At 44.5% G+C, this 25,658-nt stretch overlaps 3 pseudogenes; 1 reads left to right on the top strand and 2 right to left on the bottom strand.

Annotated features, from left to right (window-relative positions):
* Positions 1-242: 242 nt before the first annotated feature.
* Positions 243-2,785, top strand: LOC125528357 (annotated as a pseudogene).
* A 4,313-nt stretch (positions 2,786-7,098) lies between these two features.
* On the bottom strand, positions 7,099-8,095 carry LOC125533095 (annotated as a pseudogene).
* LOC125533094 lies at positions 7,910-9,123 on the bottom strand (annotated as a pseudogene).
* Between the last annotated feature and the right edge of the window lie 16,535 nt (positions 9,124-25,658).

Here is a 25,658-nt window from a genome sequence, read left to right as displayed (position 1 = left end):
AAGGGTTAAGAATGTGTGTCATTTTTTCTCATGTTGTAACGCACGAGTTCTTTACTAGTCTCATCAAAAAATATTATAATCAATTCCCGCGGCAACGCGGGAGGTATGATCTAGTAATTTGAAAGAAAAAGCAAGTTGTAACTAATTACCCCAATCCCGACTAATAATGTAATTAACGACAACGGGGAGGGTATATATACGATGCCAATCTTTGATGTCAAATTGGACGCTTGTAAGGGCATGCCGACAGACTACAGGAATCGGACGTTCCCTTTCCGACAGACCTTCAAGTCTCTCGCCACTCAGTCTCACCGGTTCGTATCCAATTCCAACCTAAATAATCCCCTTCCCCTCCATATCTCTCCGGCTCTCCCGGCAGAAAAATCGAGTCTTCCTTCCGCCGAGCCGCCGTAATAACCAATCCTCCAAGCTTCGCGGATTCATCGCGGGCGCCGTCCAGTGGATTCGCTTGGTAAGAAACCCGTATCTCGCTCGGATCTGTTCGATGCCTTAATTCATCTTCTTGTCACACGGATCTCCTTCTGATCTCGTCTTCCCTTTGTTGTAATGATGAAATCAGCTAGATTTGTCTTAGCTCAAGGTCGATCTGACCCCTTCTGTTTTAGTACTAGTATTGTACATACTGCGGGGGGCATCTTCAGATGTATTTCGCTGTCTATTAGACTATTACCCTCAAACTTCTGCTGTTACTGTTTTCAGATAGTGTCACTAAGAGCAGTCATTTTATTCTTTTCAAGGTAAAACTCATAATTGGGCCGATCTTGCCTCTTCGCTTCAAAAGAAACACAGATCTGTTCTGTCCAAGATGCAGGCGAGTCCTGCAACTTGTTTTGGTGCCTATTGCCCTCTCAGCTAATATAGGACTAATAGCAGTCAGTTTATTATTGAAACAAAGTTTGGGATTAAATTCTGCACCTTTCCCAAAAAAAATGCATCGAGGTTCAGTGTACTAACACTCAAATTGTTCCCATGTGTGTATTTCACTGCAGAACATCTTGCTGAAGTAGTAATATTCTTGGAGCAGCAGACATTGGTGGTGAGATGATGGGTAGCAGCAAGAGAAAGAGTGCCACCCCATCCTCAACAGAAGTTGGTGGTGAAATGATGGGTGGCAGCAAGAGAAAGAGTGCCACCCCATCTTGTGGCGAGGCTGGGAAGATTACGGCAGAGGCGTTCCCAAGCAGCAAGAGGAAGAAGGCCCTTCTAGCTCTTTGTGCACGGTTGCTTCCTGATGACATGATGTTGGAGGTGCTACTTCGTCTCCCTGTCAAATCCATTCTCCGTTTCCGGGCCGTTTGCCGCTCTTGGGCTGCACTCCTCTCCTCCAAGGATTTCTGCAGCCTCCACATGGCAACCTGTAAGGTGCTGCCACCAGCACCAAAGCTACTGGTGGTCTCACCCACAGAAAAATTGGACTCCGCCACAGTATGCTCATACTCACCATCAGGCCCGAGAGATGATTTACTCTTCACCATTGACTCTGCACGTCCCGACAATGTGGAAGTACTGACACCCTCACCATGCTGTGGTCTCACCCTTCTATATGATGCCGCCGCGCTAGCTTACTATGTTTGCAATGCAGCCACGCGGGCAGTCGCACGTCTGCCACCTTACTGTGATCGTGCACGTGATTTTACTGCTGGGTTGGGATTTGATGCCCGGACAAGGGAGTACAAGGTAGTGAGGTTGATCAATGGGCTTGCTCACGAGGACATCCTCAGGTGTGAAGTGTACACACCAGGGGCTGATTGCTGGAGGCCTGCAGCTGGAGGAGTACCCTTCAGGTGGTCCAAGTTTGCACATTCTGCAGTTGGTCATGCTATGATGAGCAAAATACAACCTGTGTTTGCCAACGGATTTCTGCACTGGTTGATCAGTCCTTCTCTTCTCATCAGAAGGCCAAGAGCTGCCATCATATTGTTTTCTGTCGCAGAGGAGACCTTCGGATCCATCCGTTCACCACCGTTCTGGGGATCAAGAGAGCACGTGCGCCCCTGGTCCCAGTCAGAAGGAGAGCATCTGGTCGTGATGGATGACCAGGTGTGTATTGTCCGGAACCTTCGCAACGGAACCCCTCATGGTAGTGCCCTGGAGATTTGGGGGCTGCTGGATTACGGCTCTGGTGATTGGACGCTGAATCATCGAATCGATTTGTTCGGGCACATCAGAAGAGAATTAGGCGGGCCACAGGCTGTGAGAGTTATTGGTTCTCTTGGCAATTGCAGGTCAGGAAGAAGATTGTCATTGCTACTAGCAAGCACTGGGTTTATGAAAAGTTTCATAAAAAGGTTTACACCTATGATCCTAGCTGTCAGGTTCTAGAGGGCATTCTTTCGGTCACTGAGACACACACCTCTGTTCCATGCTTCATCCCTGGTTCAAGATTCAGTTTATTTGAAGAGAGCCTTGCTCCAGTGCATAAAAGGGATGAAGAGGTTGCCCTGTCATCTACCCTGGCTAAGGCAACTAAAGAAACTACTACTTCCAAGCTAAAAGGTTAAAAGGCGAAAGGTCAGTATTGTGTAAATCAAGATCAGCATCTCCATGGTGTGTATTCTCAGGATATCAGTTAGTAGCTGGTTTCGAACGTGTACGGCAGAAATCAAGAGCTGATAATGCATATAGTACATGTAGAATGGCTCCAGCTACATGAACAATCGGGTGTAGGCTTGTTTTGCTTTGTTCTAAAATTTGAGGAAGAGAATAAAGAGATAGAAATATATTGGGTGGTTCAGTTTTGCCTGAGCAAAACTTCTTTGTGCTACATAGTTCCTTCTTGAAGTTCTTTCCAAATACATTCGTCACACGATAGGTGCCACTAGTTCTGATTTGGTTGCATACTGTCCATATAATCTTACATCTGAACTTTTTTGCCCTGCAAGAATCACCATTAGCAACTGCATTGTGCTCCTCGAGAACCACAGAGATATATTAACGGTTATGCACTGTGCTGCAACCGCCGGCCACCCTCCTGCCGACATAGAATGTTGAGAATGACACGGTTGGACTAAATAGTACTAGTATTAATACAGTAAGATGAGACAAAGTGTATGGCTGATCTTTTGCTGTTTTGTTTGTTAGTACTGTACATCTTTAAAATGGGCACTCTTAACTGACCCAAAGTATAATGGTGCAAATTACCGAGCTGCACTTATCTTTTTATGATGGGCCTTTGCTTGTTTTTCAAGGTATTATGTCTTCTTCTCATTGGATAGGGCGAGCATACCACCCTTGACCACTGCCCCGATCATGAACCAAACCATGTTTAGGTACTGAAAGCTGCAACATAGATCATCAAAGGTCCTTAGATACGCCGAGTGCAAAACAATACTAAAAATGCAGTAGTTTTTATGTTGGCAAAATATGATCAAGATTATTATTACTCGAAGTCGAAGTGGAATATATTGACAATAATAAAAATACAGTAGTTTTATGTTGGCAAAATATGATCAAAATTATTATTACTCGAAGTCGAAAGGGAATATATTGACAGACACCGTGATCCTGCCAGCTCTGACTTTTTGTTGATGAGCGCACACATACACCGCGTCCACCCACTTCTGCTGGAACAATTGGCCAGAAAAAGTGGTATTTCACATGATCATCACATTTCTCTTCTTGTGGCTGTTATCATACCAATTTTTTGCAGTATTAAATTATCCCTAGTGAATCCGGATAATATTCAAAATCCACCAATTTCTTAGCTCAAATGGAATAATATTTTCCCAAATGCACACTAATATTCACAATCCTTCAATACTGCGTGAGATCTCTAGGCAGGCAGTGCGGTCTGCAGGCGCCAAACAAATAATTTAACGATTTTTCTATGCACGAACTCAACGCACACTGATGTCTTGTGTATCACAAATGAATTTAGAAACAATATAACAGATTTGGGGAACAAAATGTCGAAGTCCTATATAGTGGTGGACTTAAGTATCAAGAATTCCTTGTGTGTTCCAGATTAATGAAAATTACATTTGCAACAGTATGGTAAGCAATGAAGTACACACAAGATGCAATACCGTAGGTAAACAGAATCTAATGCTTGTACGTGCTTGTGTTAACTATGGAGATAACTCTCGTGTATTATTTGCAGGGTACTCTATTCTTTGTGCTATTAAAGATACTCTGAAACTCTTCACGGCACATCAATTCAGTCTGGTCAGGACTCAGACGTGAGTTTGTCATAAGAACAAACAGAAAGTCCCGGTGCGGGTAGTGGAGCTTGATGGAGGCAAGGCGCCACATGTCCGTCCGCGCGGGGCCTCGTGTGACTTTAGTGCTTCACTTCACCCTGGGAGAGGAGGGTAAAATTGATGAGGTAATAGCACCCAGGTACCCTAACTTACACAGAATGTGATGATTCAGTCCCAAACTTGCAAAACTTGACTCCATCATACCCCAACTTGCACCTCATGTGATGATTTAGTCCCAGGCCAATCACAGCTCAACAATTGGCAGCCAGGTGGCTGGACGGGTCAGCGCACGCACTTTTGCAGAAACCCCCGTGCTGTTTTGTTATACGCGCAGCAGATCTTCCTGTATTATAATAAAAACCAACAAAAATAAAAGAGTGAGAAAGGGATACCGGCACTCAGACCAGAGCCTAATAAACTAATCAATCAAGAGCACAAAAAGCAAGGAACGGCCCACAAAACGATTCTTAGCTCCTGACCTGTATGTATTCCTCCTTGATATACATACCAAGGATGTACAGATCAAGCCTGATATTGCAGCCATGGAAGTAATTCTGAAGCATGCCGTGAACTGAACCATTAATTGCCCACTGCATAAGCAGCGACCAAAACTTGGATCGATCATTCTTAACAAAAGAAAAGAAAAACGATTAGTGTGTTGCAGTTTGAGATTCAACAATGGAACTCCAAGAAGAGATAAACCATTAAATCAAGAACTCCAAGAAGAAAAACCATTAATTGCAACTGTTCTCTTTAGTTACTGATGATGATAACCAGGTATGTAAATACATCTTGAGAGATGTTCAGTAAGGGTGATGCTCTGCTGGTGGAAAGCAGAGGATGGATGTACTCTTGCCTATAGCAATACAAATAGGCAGCCAAACAAACCGACGTTGACCATTCGAAAATTAAAAACAAACTGTGGTTGCAGTTTGAAACAAACACAAATCGTTTTCGGTACTCATGAACCCCAAACACTGTCTTCAAAAAGATATTGCAGTAAGCCGGCATTCAGGCTCTCAAATCACCCATGGCACCAGCACCAACATGTATGAGCAGCACCACATATACTTAAATAATAATGAACATTTCCTTAGCTAAGCTCTGGTCATTGTCCAAACTAATCCTAATTTACTCTAAAAAATGGACAACCCTGCATCTCAAAGTGCAGCTTCGTGCCACCCATTATCAGGGGGCAGTAGAAATCTGGCCTCTGCAACCTGCTTCAGCATACTAGCTAGTACAAAAATCCTAATTTATGATGTTACCTGCTACTTGGTGTGTATCTTAAATCATATTTTGTTTCCAAATGTTCTCCTTAGTTGTTACTGAAACTTCAGCATGTATATCTTGAGAAACATGCAGTAACAGTCATGCTCTGCTGGTAAGAGAAAGCAGAGGATGCTACTCCAATGACCACAGAAATTGGCGAAAAAGACAATTTGATTCCTCTCAATAATCAACAAGAAGGCAAAACTGAATGCCACTGACGTGGATGGAAATGTAATGTACCCTCTCAACACCCCACACCTCAAATCTGCATGATAATCAAAAGGCAGGCAGATGCAGTGCCGTGATCATATTCCAGAGTTGGTTGCAGTTTGAAACAATCAAAAGGCAAAACACAAACACAAAATGCTATTATGAACCCAGCAAACCAAACAGTCTTCTCTAGCTATAAGTACTGTTCTCCTCTGTTTAGTTCTGAATTAAACCTGTTAATCCAGAAACCTCACCCCCAACAGATAATTACTTACTAATAAGAGCTGCAATAATTACTTCAATAAGGGTCTGAGCCATGCATAAAAAAAGTCATGAAAGGTGGCCCGAACCCCAACGTTCTAAATTAAAGCTTCGGGCAATAATTACTTACTAATATGAGCTGTAATCATCATGGCATAAAATTAAGTCTGAGTCATGCATACTGATTAAACTGTTCCATCAGAATACTTAAAAAGCAACCTAAAAGGGCCACCTTTGTTTACTATGCCACAATCTGGAAGACGAAAAGAAGAAGCAGAAAATCAAACTGTTTCCTAAGTTTCTACTGAAGCCTTTTTACTGGAAATCAAGCCGAACTGTTTGCTTAATTCAGATTCATAAGCCTGTTGCTGCATAAACTGCCAAATCTGCAATGGAAAAACTATTTCAGATCCATCAGACAGCAACAACTGCCAAATCTGTATATGCTGACTAAAAAGAGCAGGCGCACAAATAACTATATCATCATGGTTGTGATGCAATGAATAAATATAGTTTACATCAAATACAAACATTTGCGCTAGCTAAAGCCTTCAACGGCAATATATCCTAGCTACTCTGTTATAGTACTTTTCGTGATGAGCTATCTCAACCTTACTTTTTCATTACAGCGAATGCTTCCCTGTTAGTACTTCATATCTATTTCACTACCAAACATGTGTTGTTCCACCAGAAATAAGCATAGTTGTCAAGCAATTGCAACATAACCTGTTTGAATCGACTACCCTTTTAACTCTCTTTAACCTCTTTGGGAAGCAAACTTGTTGGTGCACATATTGCTCCAAACTGTCTCAGATATTTATCCTGGAACCATGCCTGAATCTCAGGATAAAGAAATTCTGGATCCATGCATCTCTTACTGCCGCCCGGTTGTCTACTAATTTTTGTCAATCTCCAACTCTTCTTTGGCTGGGACAAACAGATGGTGACGGAGCCAGGAACATTTGAACCATCCTTAGGCATGGCAAGACATCCCCTTTAGACAAAGCCCACACAAATACCTGCAAGTCTGCAACCGACTGGTGGCATCTCTGATGATGGGTGCACTACAATCTGCAGTGGAGGCTGCTGACTACGTCGAGAAAAGATGGGACTAACGTGCTGGACATGCTGGGACTCATAGTAATACAGAGTAAACTACAAACTCTGGTGGAATTGGGGCAACAGAAGATGATTGGTTTAGATATGTTATAACATTGAGAGCACAAGATTGATAACATGCAGCTCGAGCCTTTCGATCATCTTTTGACAATCCAGAAGAAGTGTCAATCTTCTTTTCAACCCTATCATCCCACCCAGCTCCCAGCACATATTCCTTGCCCCAGAAGTTCCTCTCATTCAACATTGGTTTTTTCTTTTTTGGTTTCATCTTCCAGGCCTGTTCAACATCCTCAGAAACTCCGAAGTACCAAGAAAATCCATCACAGAATTTGCTATGGTGAAATATTAATCGAACAAGTTGCTTTCTCAACGTCGACACCTCTTCCATTGTTTTCAGGTGAAGTGGGTAATCTCTACAGAATTCCACTAGATTTCTTCAACACTCAAATGACCGCAAAGCAAGGGAAACGGTTAAAACGCCAGTGCTAGCGATGGAAAAAATATTTCTGTGCCTCTCGAACCATGGCATTGAGCTTCTTCTGTATCTTCTGGATCAGAGCCATCTTCGCTTGTTTCTCTACCAGTGTCGCCCTGAATTTGAAAAGTGGTATAGCTCAAAGCTGATGAAGCAGTTGTGTATCCCAATATGAGGTTGGATCTGGCACAGCCTTAATGACTCTTCAGCATTTTAATTATTGTCAGAAGGTATTGTGCCATAGCCTTTCCCATTGATGTAAGGTTTTCTTGGTTGTGAAGTGCTTTCAATGTCTTCAAGCAACGCTCAGATTCAACCACACTTTCCTTGTTAGGCCGCGTAGGTAAAGGAAAGTTTGCAACCTGTGATTATCATATTTTGCATGAAAATTAGCACAAAAGGCAATACATCAGAAACTATGACTAATAAAAAAGTTAATTTTATTGTTTTTTGCCCTTTTGCTGTTGTTGGGTCGTCATTGTACTCTAAGACTTTGTATCTCTTTTCTTCTATATTGTCACATGCACTTCTCCTGCATGGTTTCAAAAAAGAAGAAGATAATTTAAGCACATTACCTTATCTATTTCCATAAACTTGAGCTGTGCAGTGCCATCAACTTGCATTTTCTTGATCTCTGGTTCAGTCAATTCAGGAAATAAATAATCTTTACCGTATGAAGCAAGTACAGTCAGTAGCAGCGCCCAGGGCCAGTTCTTTCAGCTCTCCCAGCACGTTGGGATGCTGATGCCTTGCTTATCCACAGCACTTCACAACTTTTCATTTTCCATTGTTAAAGATGTTTCTGCAACATTAGTCACCACAACAACTAATCTTTCCCTATCAGGAATATCGTGAAAGACTCTAAGCTGACGCGAAGCTGGTAGCATTGCATACAATCGTAAAACACAGAGCCTGAGCCTGGCATATGAAGCAGGTGTAGGCTCTGTACATATACTGAAACAAGAAACCGAAGGGCCTGAATTTTCTGCAACTGTATCATTGCTCGATTCCTCAGCAATTTCCGGTTATCCTGATATTCCTGATATAGCTTAAAAGGATGCCTTCAGTACAGATGAACTCTCGTCCCCTTCTGCAGTTTCATGAGCAACGGAAATCCTCCTCATCACTGTCAATATCCATCTCACTCTTGTTTCAGCATCAGAGGAATCAGCATCTAGCTCATCATCCATTACATCTTCCCCATACAAGGAAAACATGTTGTCTCGGTGCTCAGGTTCAGTTCTATCAATACCATATATGCCTTCTCGTTTATTTCTGGTCCTGAACCATACTCTTCTCGAACCATTTCAGGCTTCTTACCAATTTGCCGCTTGGATGCTCTTTGCAGTTTCTTAATAAATAATCGGCTTCTCCTTATCCAGTGACAAATACAAGGATTCCACCTGGTGCTAGACTCTTGTTGATTGGCAGAACTTCCTTATAAGCTTTCACTAAATAATCATCATGTGTCCTCTTTGTGGAACAGACGTTAACTGCAAGCTGTCGTGTAGGTACCTCCACAGCTGGTGGAATCACATCAAACAATCTTTTGTTTGAAATAGTCTTTTAGCTGCTAGGTACAGTACCAATCATCAGCACTACATTCAACATACTAATCGTATGTGCTGGATAAAATGTTCATCCCAGAGCATAGTTTTTCCTGTTGTTCTGCATACGCATTCTTTCACATGCACAGAAGTTAGCAATGCCTGTTAAGTTTTATCTTCCATCAAAATGAAGATGAAGGTAAGCTCTTGAGTCTAAGAGCATCTTCAGCCGTTCGCCCCCCAAGGGCTTGAAATAGCGCCACTTGGGGGCTAACCGGTGATACATTCGGCATGGGGGGGGGGGGGGGGGGGGGGGGGGGGGGGGCTCGGGTTCCCAGCCCGCCCCCCAAGTTCGCCCCCAACCCCCTTATTTCGGTCTAAATTTGGCACAAATTCAACAACTCACATTGTTCATCACAGAAATCAAACAAATCAAACTCATAATTCAACGAAGCAAACTCATAATTCAAACAGAAATTAAACACACATCGAACTAGGCGTTGCCCTTGAACCTCCATAGGTGCTCCACCAGATCGTGCTGCAGTTGTTGATGCACCCGTGGGTCTCGGATCTCCTGACGCATATTGAGGAAGGCAGCCCATGATGCCGGTAACTGGTGATCAACAGTTGCAAGAGGACCCTGCCTGTAATATGGTTCGGTGTCAAACACTGGCTCTTCCTGCTCGCTCTCAATGATCATATTGTGCAATATGACACAACAAGTTATCACCTTGTTGTCGGAGTCCATTGCCGAACAGGCAAATCGCCCCCTATTTCGGCGTTGTGGGTGGGCAGCCGCCGATATCCCCGCCCGCGTGGTCGCCCGAGGAGCGAAATGGAGGCTGTCGCGGGAAACCCTCTCTTTTCGGCGAGAAAATGGCCTTTCTACCGGCGCAACAGCTGTTGTGGGCAGGTGGATGGTGCCGGGATCGACATGGAGGCGAAAGGGGAAGTGGCGTCCTGCAGCGCACAGTCGAATCTGGGCGGGGAAAAGGCATTTCTCGCCTGACAGTGTCGGCCCATGCGCCACTTTTCCTTCCGCCGGAGCCCCCAAGTGCCCCCTAGTGCGCTTGGTTTGGCCTAGGATTGCCGGGCCAAAAAATAGGCCAAACTGGCAGAATTCAGTGTCCTGGGGGGGGGGGGGGGGGGGGGGGGAGGGGGAGGGACTGGTTTTTTTGGCGCCGGCGAAAAAAATGGCTAGGGGATGCGGCTGAAGATGCTCTAACCTAGTGTATCTCACGATTCTAGAAAGCATCCCAATAGTATATCTGTTTTCAAACTCCTTTCATGTGCCTCATCCAAAATGATCATCGAATAGGGCTTCAGAATGTCACTCTACAAATGATCACTTAAGCCATGCGGTAAGGAGTTTCAGTCTTATTACAGATACAGCTTCAATGAAAGAAACATAAGTGCATTTCAGAACAACAAACTACTAGTTTTACAAAGAAACTGTGTAAATTGTAAAATTGCAGAAAACAACTAACGGTGTAATGATACAATTATAGAAGACGACTACATGAGTGATCAGATTAAACCACTTACATAAATTTTAAGCCTCACTATAGTTATTTATAAATTAGAGTCATCGCATCTGCAGTTATGGCTTCGCTGTTTGCAGGACTCCTTTCTGATCAAAGTTATTCTTGAATAGCGAAAATTCTTCAAGAACATATAAACCAGCCTTGGAGAAGTGCAACAATTCTACACTGCGAAAGTAACAAACCCAGGTGTTACAAATAGATCTACTGTACTTGACCGAAGAGTGCAACAGTGAATATGCATCATCAGAAATCGAGTGCTTCCTCCTATTGTGCAGGGCCGGACGGACGCCTCCTAAAGGAAATATGCCCTAGAGGCAATAATAAAGTTGTTATTTTATATTTCCTTATATCATGATAAATGTTTATTATCCATGCTAGAACTGTATTAACCAGAAACTTGATACATGTGTGGATACATAGACAAAACACAGTGTCCCTAGTAAGCCTCTACTAGACTAGCTCGTTAATCAAAGATGGTTAAGTTTTCTAACCATAGACATGTGTTGTCATTTGATGAACAAGATCACATCATTAGGAGAATGATGTGATGGACAAGACCCATCCGTTAGCTTAGCATAATGATCGTTAAGTTTTATTGCTATTGCTTTCTTCATGACTTATACATATTCCTTTGACTATGAGATTATGCAACTCCCGAATACCGGAGGAACACCTTATATGCTATCAAACGTCACAACATAACTGGATGATTATAAAGATGCTCTACAGGTGTCTCCGAAGGTGTTTGTTGGGTTGGCATAGATCGAGATTAGGATTTGTCACTCCGAGTATCGGAGATGTATCTCTGGGCCCTCTCGGTAATGCACATCACTATAAGCGTTGAAAGCAATGTGACTAAAGAGTTAGTTATGAGATGATATGCATTACGAAACGAGTAAAAATACTTGCTGGTAACGAGATTGAACTAGGTATGAGGATACCGATGATCGAATCTCGGGCGAGTAACATACCGATGACAAAGGGACTGGCGTATGTTGTTATGCGGTTTGACCGATAAAGATCTTCGTAGAATATGTAGGAGCCAATATGAGCATCCAGGTTTCGCTATTGGTTATTGACCAGAGATGTGTCTAGATCATGTCTACATAGTTCTCGAACCCGTAGGGTCCGCATGCTTAACATTCGATGATGATTTGTATTATGAGTTATGTGATTTGATGACCGAAATTTGTTCGGAGTCCCGGATGAGATCACGGACATGACAAGGAGTCTCGGAATGGTCGAGAGGTAAATATTCATATATTGGAAGGTTGCATTTGGACATCGGAATGGTTCCGAGTGGTTCGGGCATTTTTCTGGAGTACTGGGAGGTTACCGGACCCCCCCCCCCCGGGGAGAAGTATTGGGCCTATTTGGAGGAGAGGAGAAAGGCAACGTGAGATGGGCGCGCCCCCCCTTGCCCAAACTGAACTGGACTAGAGGAGGCCCCCCTCTTTTCTTCTCCCTCTCTCTCCCTTCCCCTTTTCCCTCTCCGGTGGAAGGAAGGAAGCAGGGGTGGGCGAATCCTACTTCGACTAGGAGTCCAAGTAGGACTCCCCCCTTATGGCGTGCCCCCTTAGGCCGGCCACCTCCTCCCCCCTTTATATACGGAGGCAGGGGGCACCCCAAAGGCACAACAGACATCTCTTAGCCGTGTGCGGTGCCCCCTCCACAGTTTACCACCTCAGTCATATCGTCGTAGTGCTTAGGTGAAGCCTTGAACCCGTAACTTCATCATCACCGTCGCCACGCCATCGTGCCGACGGAACTCTCCCTCGTCCTCAACTAGATCAAGAACTCGAGGGACGTCATCGTGCTGAACGTATGCAGAACATGGAGGTGTCGTACGTTCGGTACTTGGATCGGTTGGATCGTGAAGACGTTCGACCACATCAACCGCGTTACTAAAAGCTTCCACTTTCAGTCTACGAGGGTACGTGGACACACTCTCCCGTCTCGTTTCTATGCATCTCCTAGATAGATCTTGCGTGACCGTAGGAACTTTTTTGAAATACTGCGTTCCCCAACAATGGCATCCGAGCCAGGTCTATGCGTAGATGTTATTTGCACGAGTAGAACACAAAGAGTTGTGGGCGATAATAGTCATGTTGCTTACCACCAACGTCTTACTTTGATTCAGCGGTATTGTTGGATGAAGCGGCCCGGACCGACATTACATGACCGCGTTCATGAGACTGGTTCTACCGACGTGCTTCGCACACAGGTGGCTCGCAGGTGTCTGTTTCTCCAACTTTAGTTGAATCGAGTTTGACTATGGCCGGTCCTTGTTGAAGGTTAAAACAACACACTTGACGAAAAATCTTTGTGGTTTTGATGCGTAGGTAAGAACGGTTCTTGCTAGAAGCCCGTAGCAGCCACGTAAAACTTGCAACAACAAAGTAGAGGATGTCTAACTTGTTTTTGCAGGGCATGTTGTGATGTGATATGGTCAAGATGTGATGAGATATAAATTGTTTTATGAGATGATCATGTTTTGTTAAAGTTATTGGCAACTGGCAGGAGCCTTATGGTTGTCTCTTTATTGCATAAGATGCAAACGCCATATAATTGCTTTACTTCATTGCTATGCGATAGCACTACAAAAAAATACACTTTCGTGATGATATGTGTTTGTCACAGTAGGTCGCATTTTTTGTCATGCATGTACATCCATGACAAATTTATGACAGAATCAAGATAGTCATACCTGTGCTGTCGTAGAAGTGTTCCATGACATTATCAAAATTATTATCACGGAAGTGTCCACTTCCATGACGATAAATCGCGCGCCACAGAAGTGCTTTTGTCAAGGGTGACCGACACATGGCATCCACCGTAACGGAACGCCGTTAAGCTATCGGATCGGGTTTTGGATCCGATAACCCGTTAACAGCCCCGACCAATGGGGATTTTCCACGTGTAAAATCATCATTGGCTGGAGGAAACACGTGTCGGCTCATCGTTGGGGCAGATGTCAACCACTCATTGGACGGAAGGCGCTTATGATACGTCGACACGTGGCATGGCCCAACAGAGGCCCATTCCTGTGAAAAGGCCGGCCCGTTTGACTTGGTCAAAAGCTGGCGGGCCGGCCCATGGAAAGCCTGTTAACGGCCTATTCGAATATAGCCCATTTATAGCCCGCTAACCCAAGGCCCGTTACGCCCTATCCGAATTAGGCCAAGTAGCGTCATCTGGGCCATCCAATAAGATTCCAGCCCGTTTTCACTTCTGGCCCATGTATGGCCCATGACGTCTTTCGGCCCATATGAGGCCCTATGTAACTCTTGGCCTATTAACAACCCGTGGTGAAACTGGCCCGTAATGAACAGTGTATCACTTTACACCCATTAACGGTCCGTGGTGAAACTGGCCCGTAATGAACAGTGTATAACTTTATACCCATTAATGGCCCGTTATTCCGTTGGGCCGTTTCCAGCCCATGTTATCTTTCGGCCTTCTCAGAGCCCATTTATTCTTGGGCTCATTTCCAGCATTTGTTTACTTACGGCCCGTTACTGTCACTTTCTTCTTGTGGGCCAAATTCAGCCCGTGGTTACAGTCGGCCCGTTTGTGGCCCGTTAATTCGTTGGGTCGTTTTCATAGCGTCATCAAATACGGCCTATTAACGATGGCCCGTTATGGTCGGCCCATGAACGGACGATTCCAACTCTATCCCATTTACGGCCATAATGCGGCCTGTTATTGGCCCATGTTTGGCCAATCAATCATACGGCCCGTATAAGGCCCATTGATGATACGACCCATAGAAGGCCCATTGTTTCTACGACCCGTAGAAGGCCCATTGTTTCTACGGCCCGTAGAAGGCCTACTGTTTCTACGGCCCGTAGAAGGCCCACTGTTTCTACGGCTCGTAGGAAGCCCAGTGTCACTACAGTAAATATTAGCCCATGGTTATTGTGGCCTAGTTTTAAAAAATAGGTTATTGCAGCCACTAGCAAACCGCGGAAAAAGAACTTCACTGACTACAAGCAAATAAATAAACAAGACAACAAGGAAATAAATAAGCAAGCAACTTATGCTAGGCTATCACGGCTATTACACATATTACATCCACTGGGCATCAAAGTTCGCCACCAGTGCAAATATAGGGAACACAGCAGCATATAAACACCGCAGCAAAACAAGTCCAGAACTGAAACCACTTCAGAAGAGCTCAAGAAACAATATCCTGGGTACCCATAATGCCGGCAAGATGCTTAGCAAGCTTATTAACTTTCTCTTGTTTGGCGCTTAAATCCTCTAGCGCTTGCTGTTGCATAAGAAAGTACGCATCTGAATTCTGCAGGGACTTCCTCAGTCCTTCGGCTTCTTGCCGCAGCACAGCTGACTGATGCCTTTCAGCTTGCAGCTGAGACTGAAGAAGCCGAAGTGATTTAGGTAGCGAGTTCGAAGAGCTTGTGCCAGCGGTACTGGCCAGTAACTCGAACACTACATCAACGCAGGACTGTGGGGTTTTCTCACTGTCTACAAGATCGTTTTTATCACCTTGGAGACTAACAGGGTTGTCTCACTACCTTGAACCTTATCTGCATTACTTTCTTTACCATTGCATAGTGGGGTGCTCTTCTCCAATATTTTGTTTGCATACTACAAGAGAAACAAGCAGACACATCATAGGTTTAGCTTGTAGTATATGAAACTCATTTTGGTAAACCGGTTCAGTAGTAAGGTGGACAAGATAACAGCATGAAACAAACATATATCTATGTACTATGGTCACTGTATTGTCCATATCATTCTAGTTTATGTTCCCTAATCAAGATAGAGACACAGTTCAACTCATATATTTTTAAGACACAACAGCATAGACAGAATATAAGTGTGAGAAACTACACAGCATTGGCAGCACTTGTAATGTGCATCACATGAGAACATAACTGTTTATGCAACTTAAACTGAAATCAACATAGAGCAAGAAGTTAGAATAGCAATCTAGTTAAAGAAATAGGTTTAAAACATACCTGTTGCGCCACTGGAGTTTCAATTGGATCCTTCAAATTCGAAAGTAGTTGGTATGAGTAAATACAGTGATGCAACAACAAAGGAGTATGGACCATAGCTACGGAATCTGACCTGAGAATAGGTGCTCTTCTGCTTTAAACGTGGAGTTTGGGTTAGCTGTGGTGGTCTTCGTGCTTTGGGCACTGCAGTAGCTTTACAAACTGCTCGTGTGGGGGTACTCTGTGGTGGACATGGTGCTTTGTCAACTATAAGTGGGTTACTATCCGTTGGGGTTGCGGTTAGATGGGTTGTAGCTGGTTCTCTGCCCAACGGTGTAAGTGTGCAATCTGGAAGAGTCTCGATTATGTGTGGTTGGGCTAGTTTGTGGGCCAGTACAACCATGGTTCTATCTGCATCAACGGGTAGCACTGTCTTTTGTGAAGAACGGGTTTTTGCTCCCTTAGATACTGCCATCACTCCCTCCAATTCAAATGGCTGATAAACAAGAAAAGAAATTGAACGTAGAGACATTGTATGATAGACAGATGTGGTAATTCACATGTATATTGTCTAACCAAACAGGATAGCATGACACAATTTCACATATATGATGCCTAACTAAACAGGATAGCATGACACAGTTTCAGATATATGATGGATAACTTAACAGGATATAATGGTATAATTCAACATATGATGAGTACCTAAACAGGATGACATGACAAAACTATATGATGTCTTTCTAAAATAGGTTGGGATGAAATAATTCACATACATGTTGTCTAAGTATACAGGATGTCATGATATAATTGACATAATTGATTCATATACTAAGCAGCTGGCACTCGCATGTATGATCTCTAAACTAAGCAGATAGAATTCAATAGTGTGCATATGATGTCTAAACTAAGCAATGCAAGACACCATATGCATCATATGAGAAATATAAACATTGCAACTTAGAGCATACACCTCAGGTGGGATATAGGACTGGTCATCTATCTCTGAATCCTCCTTTGAGGAGCTCCCTGTAACCATCGAGATATATGCTTCAGCAGGTACCATTGCCTGCTCTGAAGACCTTGTTTTCACTCCAGATTTTTCCATAACCGGCTCAAATGGCTGATACACATGAAGAGTAGTTCAATATACATAGATTGTCGACAAATGGAATACGTAATGAAAAAAAGATGGCATGAGATAATTCACATATATGATGCCTGGCTCCATGGCGGTGCATAATTCACATATATGATAACTGGCTGAAAAACATGGCATTGCATAATTCACATATCTGATATAGAAAGCAAACAGGAGGCATTCACACAAAGCATGTCTAATCTAAGCAGATGGCATGGGAATGCAAGATATGCAAGATATGAGCAATATAACCAAGCCAAGTTAGAGCATGCACCTCGGGGGGGGATACGACTGGTCATCTCTCTCTCTGAATCCTCCTCTAAGGAGCTATCTGTAACCAGCAAGAAATCTGCATCGACAGGTAGCACTGACTGCTCAGAAGACCTTGTTTTCACTCCAGATTTTCCCATGACCGACTCAAATGGCTGATGCACAGGAAGAGTAGATGAATGTATAAACATTGTTGACAAATGGAATACATTATGGAAAAAATATGGCACGATACAATTCACATATACGATGACTGGCTAAACAGGATGGCATTGCATGATTCACGTATATGATGCCTGGCTAAAGAAGATGGCATTGCATAATTCCCATATACTCCCTCCGTTCCTACATATTTGTCTTTTTAGAGATTTCAAATGGACTGCCACATACGGATGTATAAAGACATATTTTAGAGTGTAGATTCACTCATTTTGTTCCGTATGTAGTCACTTGTTGAAATCTCTAAAAAGACAAATATTTAGGAATGGTGGGAGTATGATATAGAAACCAAACAGGTGGCATTCACACAAAGCAAATCTAAACTAAGCTGATGACATATAAGATGTATAATGTAAGCAATGCAAGGCGCCATATGCATGATATGACCAACATCAGCATGCCAGGTTAGAGCAAACACCTCAGGTGGTAAACAGGCGTGGTCGGCTCCTTCTGAATCTCCATCTGAATAGTTATCTTCCTCTGGAATACAATCTGGAAATGCAGGAGGGGGGAGGGGCACTTCGCCCACCATGGAGCGATGTCTGCATGACATTATATTCGCACGCAACGGTCTTCTCTTTTTCTCTACATGTTCAGTACGATTGTGTACAATATCTGACATCCATAATAAAAAAATAGTTAGATTTTGTAAGGCCTAAGGGGTGCATGCAAAAATCAAGACTGATGGTAGCAAACGAGTGGATGGATGCAAAACTAATGATAGCAGGTAGATTATAGCTTCAATTTAAAAAGATAGACAATGGATCATCTATTGTTTGTTGCCCACCCAACATGAACCACATAGAAGACCCCAGATGAACCAGATAGTAGACAGATACTATTCGTTGTTGGCTCGATATGAGACCCATGGGCAATTCAAAACTCAAGATTGAACGATAAAGTAGCAGGTAATAATAACCGATGTATAACGTAAGCAAACACGAAAGACTGCAACCTCTCTTCCGGAACTATGTAGTCCTCAGGTTCATCTGCTCAGCCGGTGATGGTAATGCAGTTGGCGTGGCTGCCGGCAACGGGGAAGATGATCTGAGGCGGCGAAAGGAAGTCTGCAGGGGGGATCTCTGCTGCAGTGAACGCTTCTGTCGATGGTGCACCTCAGGTGGGGTGGATGACGGCACGGCAGGAGCAGGATAACACACAGAGTTTTCTTTGACGCCTATCTGAAAATGAAGTAAATCTGTAAGGGCTCCTTAGAATTGGAGGATTCTATAAACGCAGGGACAGGAAAAACACAGGAATAGGATAGGAATGCACGTGCAAAACAGAGCATTTGGAAACATAGGATTTCAGTCAACCTGTGTGTTTGGCTCACATGAATTGGAAGAACAGAGGAATGGAGAAACAAAGTGATGCGACGAGTGTACAACCTCTTTGGCATAGCCTTGTGGACCTCAGCATCATTGGGTTGGACGTGGAGGATGGTGATGATGCTGGTGTGACTGTCGGAGGCGGGGAAGAAGATCCGAGGCCTCTGGAAACGGTGCCAAGGGTACTGCTCCGCTGTGATGGACGGTTCCGTTGTTGGAGCAGCTCCGCTAAGGTGTACGGCGACGAGGCTGAAGCATGACAAGACAGACAACGTTAATCTGAAGTGGGACCCTAATATCATCTGCAATAGATGATGTAAAATACATCACCAAAAAGTGCTAGATGTAAAACGCATCAGCCGCGCCACGGCCGCTCCGACAGATGCTGTAAGTACTGTTCACTCTGAACTTAACTGAAGAAAATGAACTTCACAGTCGAAACTGAATTTTACTGTCGAAACTGATTGAACCAATAACAGAGCATTGCTATAGATGTTTAGGGCGTTCAAGCACTAGTAGCAGAGAAGCAGTGATCTAAATCAGCAGACGCTCGAGCAGGGAACGCACTAGCAGAGAGCAAGTCGTGCAGTAGCACCGCGAGCGAGTGCTAAAGGAGCAACTCATGTAGCTTCCGGAGGTCGTGCAGCAGCAGTAGCGCAAGCGAGAGCAAGAGCAGAGCAGCAACATGAAAGAAAGCAGGAGCAGTGCAGCAGCGTGACCGACAGCAAGAACAGAGCCGCAGCGCGAGCGAGAGCCAGAGCAGCTGCAGCTAGTGCCGTTGTGGAAGTCGCCGCCGAGGAAGCAACGACATGGGGGAGAGACGCCGTGGATGATGTGGCCGGCGACGGCGCCGTCGATGGAGACACGCCATGTCTGCTTGGTATCGAGCACCGGCAGCCCCGTGAGATCGAATAAAAGATAAAATGCAGCGGTGAGTGCAGAACCTCCTTGGTGGCGCCGAGTTGGCCTCGGCTTCATCGGAGGAATTGGTGAGGGTGCTGCGGTTCTGGTGGGGCAGGTCAAGATGGCGCTGTGGGGATTGGGGTGGCGTGATAGACGAGGCGAACGTCAGTGCAACTCCTTGGAGGTGGAGGACGGGGCGGCTGATCTGGCGGGACGATGAGATCGACAACGGATCCTCATCCGGTGCGGTGGATGAGGGACGGTGAGTTGTTGCGGTGGACGACGTTAGTCGGGGAAGAGTCTCTGGCTGGGCGGCGGTCGGGAGGCCGACGGAGGAGCGTGGGGTTTCGCGGGTTTTGGCGGCCTCGGTGTATGAATGGGGGGGCGAAGGGGGAGGGGGGAGCCAAGCTTAGGGACGCGCTTGTCCAAAATGTAGGGTAAGTTACCAGCGTACCCCCACCGGTTTTGACACCGCGACGTGGAGCTTCATTTCCGGCTGAGGGGTAGAAGGGGGATTTCGCGTGTCTGGGCTGCGGGAGCGATTTCGGATGAGGAGGGAGTTCTCGCGCGCGTCCAAATTTCGGGATAACAAGGCGCGGCGCGGGTTGAAGAAGCGGGAGTTTCAAAGCAGGTGAGACAAAAGATACTCGAGCTTGAAAATTTCGGGATAACAAGGTGCGGATTCCTTGTTCGGCAGAACAAACTTAACGTGTAAAAAAACAATTCATACAAGACACAAGAGAGTCATGTCCCCTTTTACTATATTGCTATAGATGCCATTCAAAAAACTACAAGAAAAATGTAAAAAAATCAGGAGAACAAGATTACCCTGCACAGTACCAAATCGATTCACACTTCCCTCAACAACAACAAAAAACAAATCAATTCCCACCAAAGAAAGAGTAATGTCCCTTTTTATATGATTACAGATGCCATGATCTCGAATTTCAATTTTTGAATCCACGTTATGTTGAATTCGAATATATCGTTAGGTGACCTTGCGGTTTATAATTGATGTAGTCGTACATTTTGATCTTCCATCATATATGAACATTTTACTCCACCATGTGAACATATATATTGTCGTCTACCATATGGACTAAATTTGAATCAATTTTCCTTATTTGAATACGATTGTTGTCAAGTTATACAATAATTTAAATATTATCTTGATAACAAAAAAACATACATATAGTAGTAATCATATTTCACTATGAACTACATGTACCATACGCTCTCCAATTCAAATATTTATGTCCATTTTATGTTGAATTCAAATCATAGTACATTATTGGTATAGGTAGCAAGATGTTTGGGATAATCTAAACCCTGTTTTCATACGTATAATTTTTGGCTGAATTGGGACAAGTTTTGGTATAAGCCTCTTGCAAAACCGGAGATTCTCTCAACAAGCCTCGTGGTTCCGAGAGGGAACGTGTCACCTTTGTGTGCGAAACGATATACGCTGCCTCCCCCCTGATTTTATTTACAGAAGCAACATAGAACTATATGAGTGCCCTGTTAAATTTTGGAATTATTTCGGGTTCATTTGGCCTTTTTATACATTAATTGAGTTCCTGGACTTTTAATGTGCATAATCTAAATATGAATTGCATGCACATGCTCCGGTGCACCAAAGTGGGTTGAAAAATCACATGTGTGTCCTTGGTTGAATTTCTAGGTCCCATGGAAGAAATGAGAATGAAATTCAAACATCCGGGCGTCATGACTCGGCCGAGAACATCGAGAAACTTTGATTTTAAATTCATGTAAATCCAAAACTCGCCTGGAAATCATGAAACTTGGCATGGTGTCATGTCATGGCACTAACATGTTGTGGTAAAAAATTGGGCCGATTTGGAAGCTCGTGGTTCTAAGAGGGGACGTGCCATCTTTGAATGTGAAACGATATACGCTGCCCCCCCCTTGATTTTTTAACAAAGGCAACATAGAACTACATTAGTGCCCTGTTAAATTTTGGAATTATTTCGGGTTCATTTGTCGTTTTTATACATTAATTGAGTTTCTGGTCATTTAATGTGCATAGGTCAAATTTGAACTACAAGCACATGCTCTCATGCACCAAAGTTGGTTGAAAAATCACATTTGTGTCCTCGGGTGAATTTCTAGGTCCCATGCAAGAAATGCGAATAAAATTAAAACATCTGGGCATCGTGGCTCGGCCGAGAACATTGAGAAACTTGGTTTTAAAATTCTTGTAAATCCAAAACACGTCTGAAAATCATGAACTTGGCATGGATGTCATGTCATGGTACTACCATGTTGTGGTAAAAAAATTGGCCGAATAGGAACAGATTTTGGTATAAGCTTCTTGCAAACCCTAGCTTCTCTCAAGAAGGCTCGTGGTTCTGAGAGGGAACGTGCCACCTTTGAGTGCGAAACGATATACGTTGTCCCCCTTGAGTTTATTTACAAAGGCAACATAGAACTACATGAGTGCCCTATTAAATTTTGGAATTATTCCGGCTTTGTTTGGCCTTATTTACACATTAATTGAGTTTTTGGTCATTTAATGTGCATAGTTCAAATTTGAACTACAAGCACATGCTCCCGTGCACCAAAGTTGGTTGAAAAATCACATTTGTGTCCTCGAGTGAATTTCTACTCCCTCCTTCCATCTATATAGGTCCTAATGCGTTTTTCGAAGCTAACTTTGGCCAAACGTTAGAGCAATAATATATGACATGCAGCTTACACAAAGCATACCTTCAAATTTGTATGTCAAAGGAGCTTCCAATAATATAATTTTCATAGTATACATCTTATGTGCTATTAATCTTGTCAATAGTCAAAGGTTGTCTTGAAAAACACATTAGGCCCTATATAGATGGAAGGAGGGACTAGGTCCCATGCAAAAAATGAGAATAAAATTCAAACATCTGGGCATCGTGGCTCGGTCGAGAACATTGAGAAACTTGGTTTTAAAATCATGAAACTTGGCATGGTGTCATGTCATGGTAGTACCATGACGTGGTAAAAAAAATTGGCCGAATAGGAACAAATTTTGGTATAAGCTTCTTGCAAATCGAAGCTTCTCTCAAGAAGGCTCGTGGTTCTGGGAGGGAACGTGTCACCTTTGTGTGCATAGTTCAAATTTGAAATACAAGCACATGTTCCAGTGCACCAAAGTTGGTTGAAAAATCACATGTGTGTCCTCGGGTAAATTTCTAGGTTACATGCAAGAAATGGGAATGAAATTCAAAATTCTAGGCGTCGTGGCTGGGTTGGAAACACTGAGAAACTTAGTTTTTTAATTCCTGTAAATCCAAAACACGCATGAAAATAATGAAACTTGGCTTGGTGCCATGACATGGCACCAACATGATGTGGTAAATTTGTAGTCCTATTTGCGAAGGCGCACACATTAACAATCAACAAAGTCATTTTGGAACAAGTGCTGTCACGTTACAATCGGAAACACAAGTATTGTTGAAACCGTGGGCGTTCTACTTACTAGTACCATTTACGTGCCGCCACGCGTCCCCATTTTTTATTAGCTAGGAGGCGCCATGCAGGGTAGCTATTTGAGTACGAGAGGCGTGCGATCTGACCCCTGCGCGTGCTTATCGGGAGGAGAGCCCTTTGACCTCCATCTGCCGTCCACCTCTCTCCCAAGGTCTCCATTAATGGCACCCGAGCCTCTGTTTAATGGCGTGGCTATGTCTCACTCGACTGAGATTTAAGAGAGAAAAAAGAAAATTTGAAAGCACAAATCTTGATGTAAGATCCGACGGACCTATATAGCATCTACTGCGACTTATAGGAAGACTGATGAATATATAAGGACGATTAATTTTTTTTATCAAAGGAGGGCTTGTCCCTTCCGATTTTCATTACCGAAAACCACCACAATTCACAAGAAGTTCAGCACAACTCCAGCCTAACACGAAGGACTAAAAGCTACCAGATTGAAATCGCAACATCCCAAGAGGCCAACAAAGGCCAAACAACCGCGCTAGAACCTAACATTTTACAACCGACGACACAATCCACATCCTAAACCAATTATTACATCAAAAGAAACCAGGAAACTGAAGGAAGCCCAGCAGCAACTAGAAGAACAGCAACGCCAGGGTCGCCACAGCAAGAGTTTTCTTCATTCCAGCCTCACAACATTGATCTTCCACAGAAAGATAAGGACGATTAATTGTCTTACATAATTAGGAAGATAATTTAAAAAGCCACATGCGGCTACGCCCGAAATACACAAGGGCAAAAGAAGAAGGAAGACAAGGATCTGGCTCACTGATCTCTACTTTCTTGATGCGTTGCTGCAGGCCGTGGGAACTCGTCTCCGCTGCGAGCGGTGATGAGCTCTTTCGTGTCCTCAAGACGCTGCTTGAGAACATCCACGGATTCCTCCACCAGCCTTTGGCACTCGTTGCGGAGCATGTCATTCTCGTCCATAAGTTTCTTGACGATGACGCCGGTCCTCTTCAACAAGGCACTGGTCTCCTCCTGCTGGTCTGCACTTCAGACGATCTTCTCCCTCAGCAGGTCATGCTCGGCCCGGAGCCTCTCATTGCCCTCCCTTAGTACACCGATAGCCTGTTCAAACGAGGCTTTCATGTCGTCCTACAACCTCGCCCAGCCGGAGATCTGCTCCATCTGGCTATGGACGATCGCATGCATGCGCCTGTAACAGTCGTCGCCTGCCCACGAGAAATTTTCCCAGGCCGCCGCAGCGCGGCGGGACATCTCTGCTACATTCGTGGCACGACGGGGCATCTCTGCTGCTTCCGCGGGGCGACCGGACCAGTCTGCTGCATCGACGGCGCGGCGGGACCTCCGTGCTGCTACTTCCACGCGGCGGGACATCTCTCGTGCTTCCGCTTGCATGCTCGCCTCTCCCTGGTGGCAATCTCTCGACCCAGAACTCACGCTGGCCATGGCAGACGCAAGGGAAGGATGCTGAATGGCTTGTTTGTTTTTGTGGATGAGGATTTGAGGAGGAATGCGCAGTCATCTTGGCATACTAGTATTTATAACCGAGTACTAATACGCTCCTAAGTGGGAACCCGTTTAGGTTGTGATTGTTGTGAATAGGTTTGCAATTCAATATAGCATGGAGTAATTTGGAATGTGACGAGACGCAAGCTCAAAATTTATTGACGGTTCAAGTTTCGAAGTGCGGCACTATTCCCGGATGGAGTACTTCTTTTTCTTCTCTCTCCTTTCCGATTTTATAGGGCTTATCTCAAAATTTTAGTTTTTCCATTTTATAAGGCTCAATTTGGTTGTTCCCCAACACATGTTCAGATTCCAAGGTGCATTAAATCATTGCATGTAAGTATTAAGAGAAAATTGACCAATGCATGTACTTTATGCATGGATGCATTGCAATTAATGCATTGATAAACATAATTTTTTATTTCCACCAAAACCCACCATTTCTTAAGCTAAAGTAGACCAAGGTAATACCTATATTAGCATATTACTAAGATAAACATAAGGCACTGTAGAAACATTTAGGACGTGAGCTTGTCAATCTGAATGTGGAGGGACACAAGCTTAGCCCCGGCCAGCAGCTTGGGCGGAACTGTCAAGAAGGTCAGCTCCTACACGTCGACGTCGTCGGGATCCTTGCTGCTTGTCACCTCCATTTCCACCTTGACGTCGTCGGTCGTGCCTTTGGGCTCCCTCGGCGGGCCGTTCGCCCATAGCTTGGCCACGTAGTGCGGCAGTTGGGACGCCCCCGCTCTGATGCAGACGACCGACATGATGATAGGCGCTCCGATGTCGAGCACGCCGCCGACCAAGAAAAACGCGTGGCGGTCCTCCTCCACGAACAGCAAGAGCCATGGCTCCGACTGTGGCACTTGCAGCTGGAGCACCTTGCCGTACTGGATCCTGTGCACGGGCATGGGATGCGCGGTGCTCATATGGTGGTAGAGCGCCGGCGGCGGGCCTTCGTAGCCGCAGATGGGCACAGGGCATTTGCAGGGCGCGAGCGGACACACGCTCTGGTGATCGGCGAGCTTGTGGTAAGTGACGTACAGCCCACAACTTTCGTGCGGGCACTCCACCCTCACCGACGAAAGGACGGAGTCCACCGTCGTGTTCCGCACGTCGAAGCCACCGCCGCGCTCGCGCTTCTCGCACTGCCGCTGGTTCCCGGTGAAGGAAATATGCCCTAGAGGCAATAATAAAGTTATTATTTATTT

The sequence above is a fragment of the Triticum urartu genome, chromosome 1 (genome assembly GCF_003073215.2).
Source record: "Triticum urartu cultivar G1812 chromosome 1, Tu2.1, whole genome shotgun sequence".
NCBI lineage: Eukaryota > Viridiplantae > Streptophyta > Magnoliopsida > Poales > Poaceae > Triticum > Triticum urartu.
This window is presented reverse-complemented; position numbering and strand designations above follow the sequence as displayed.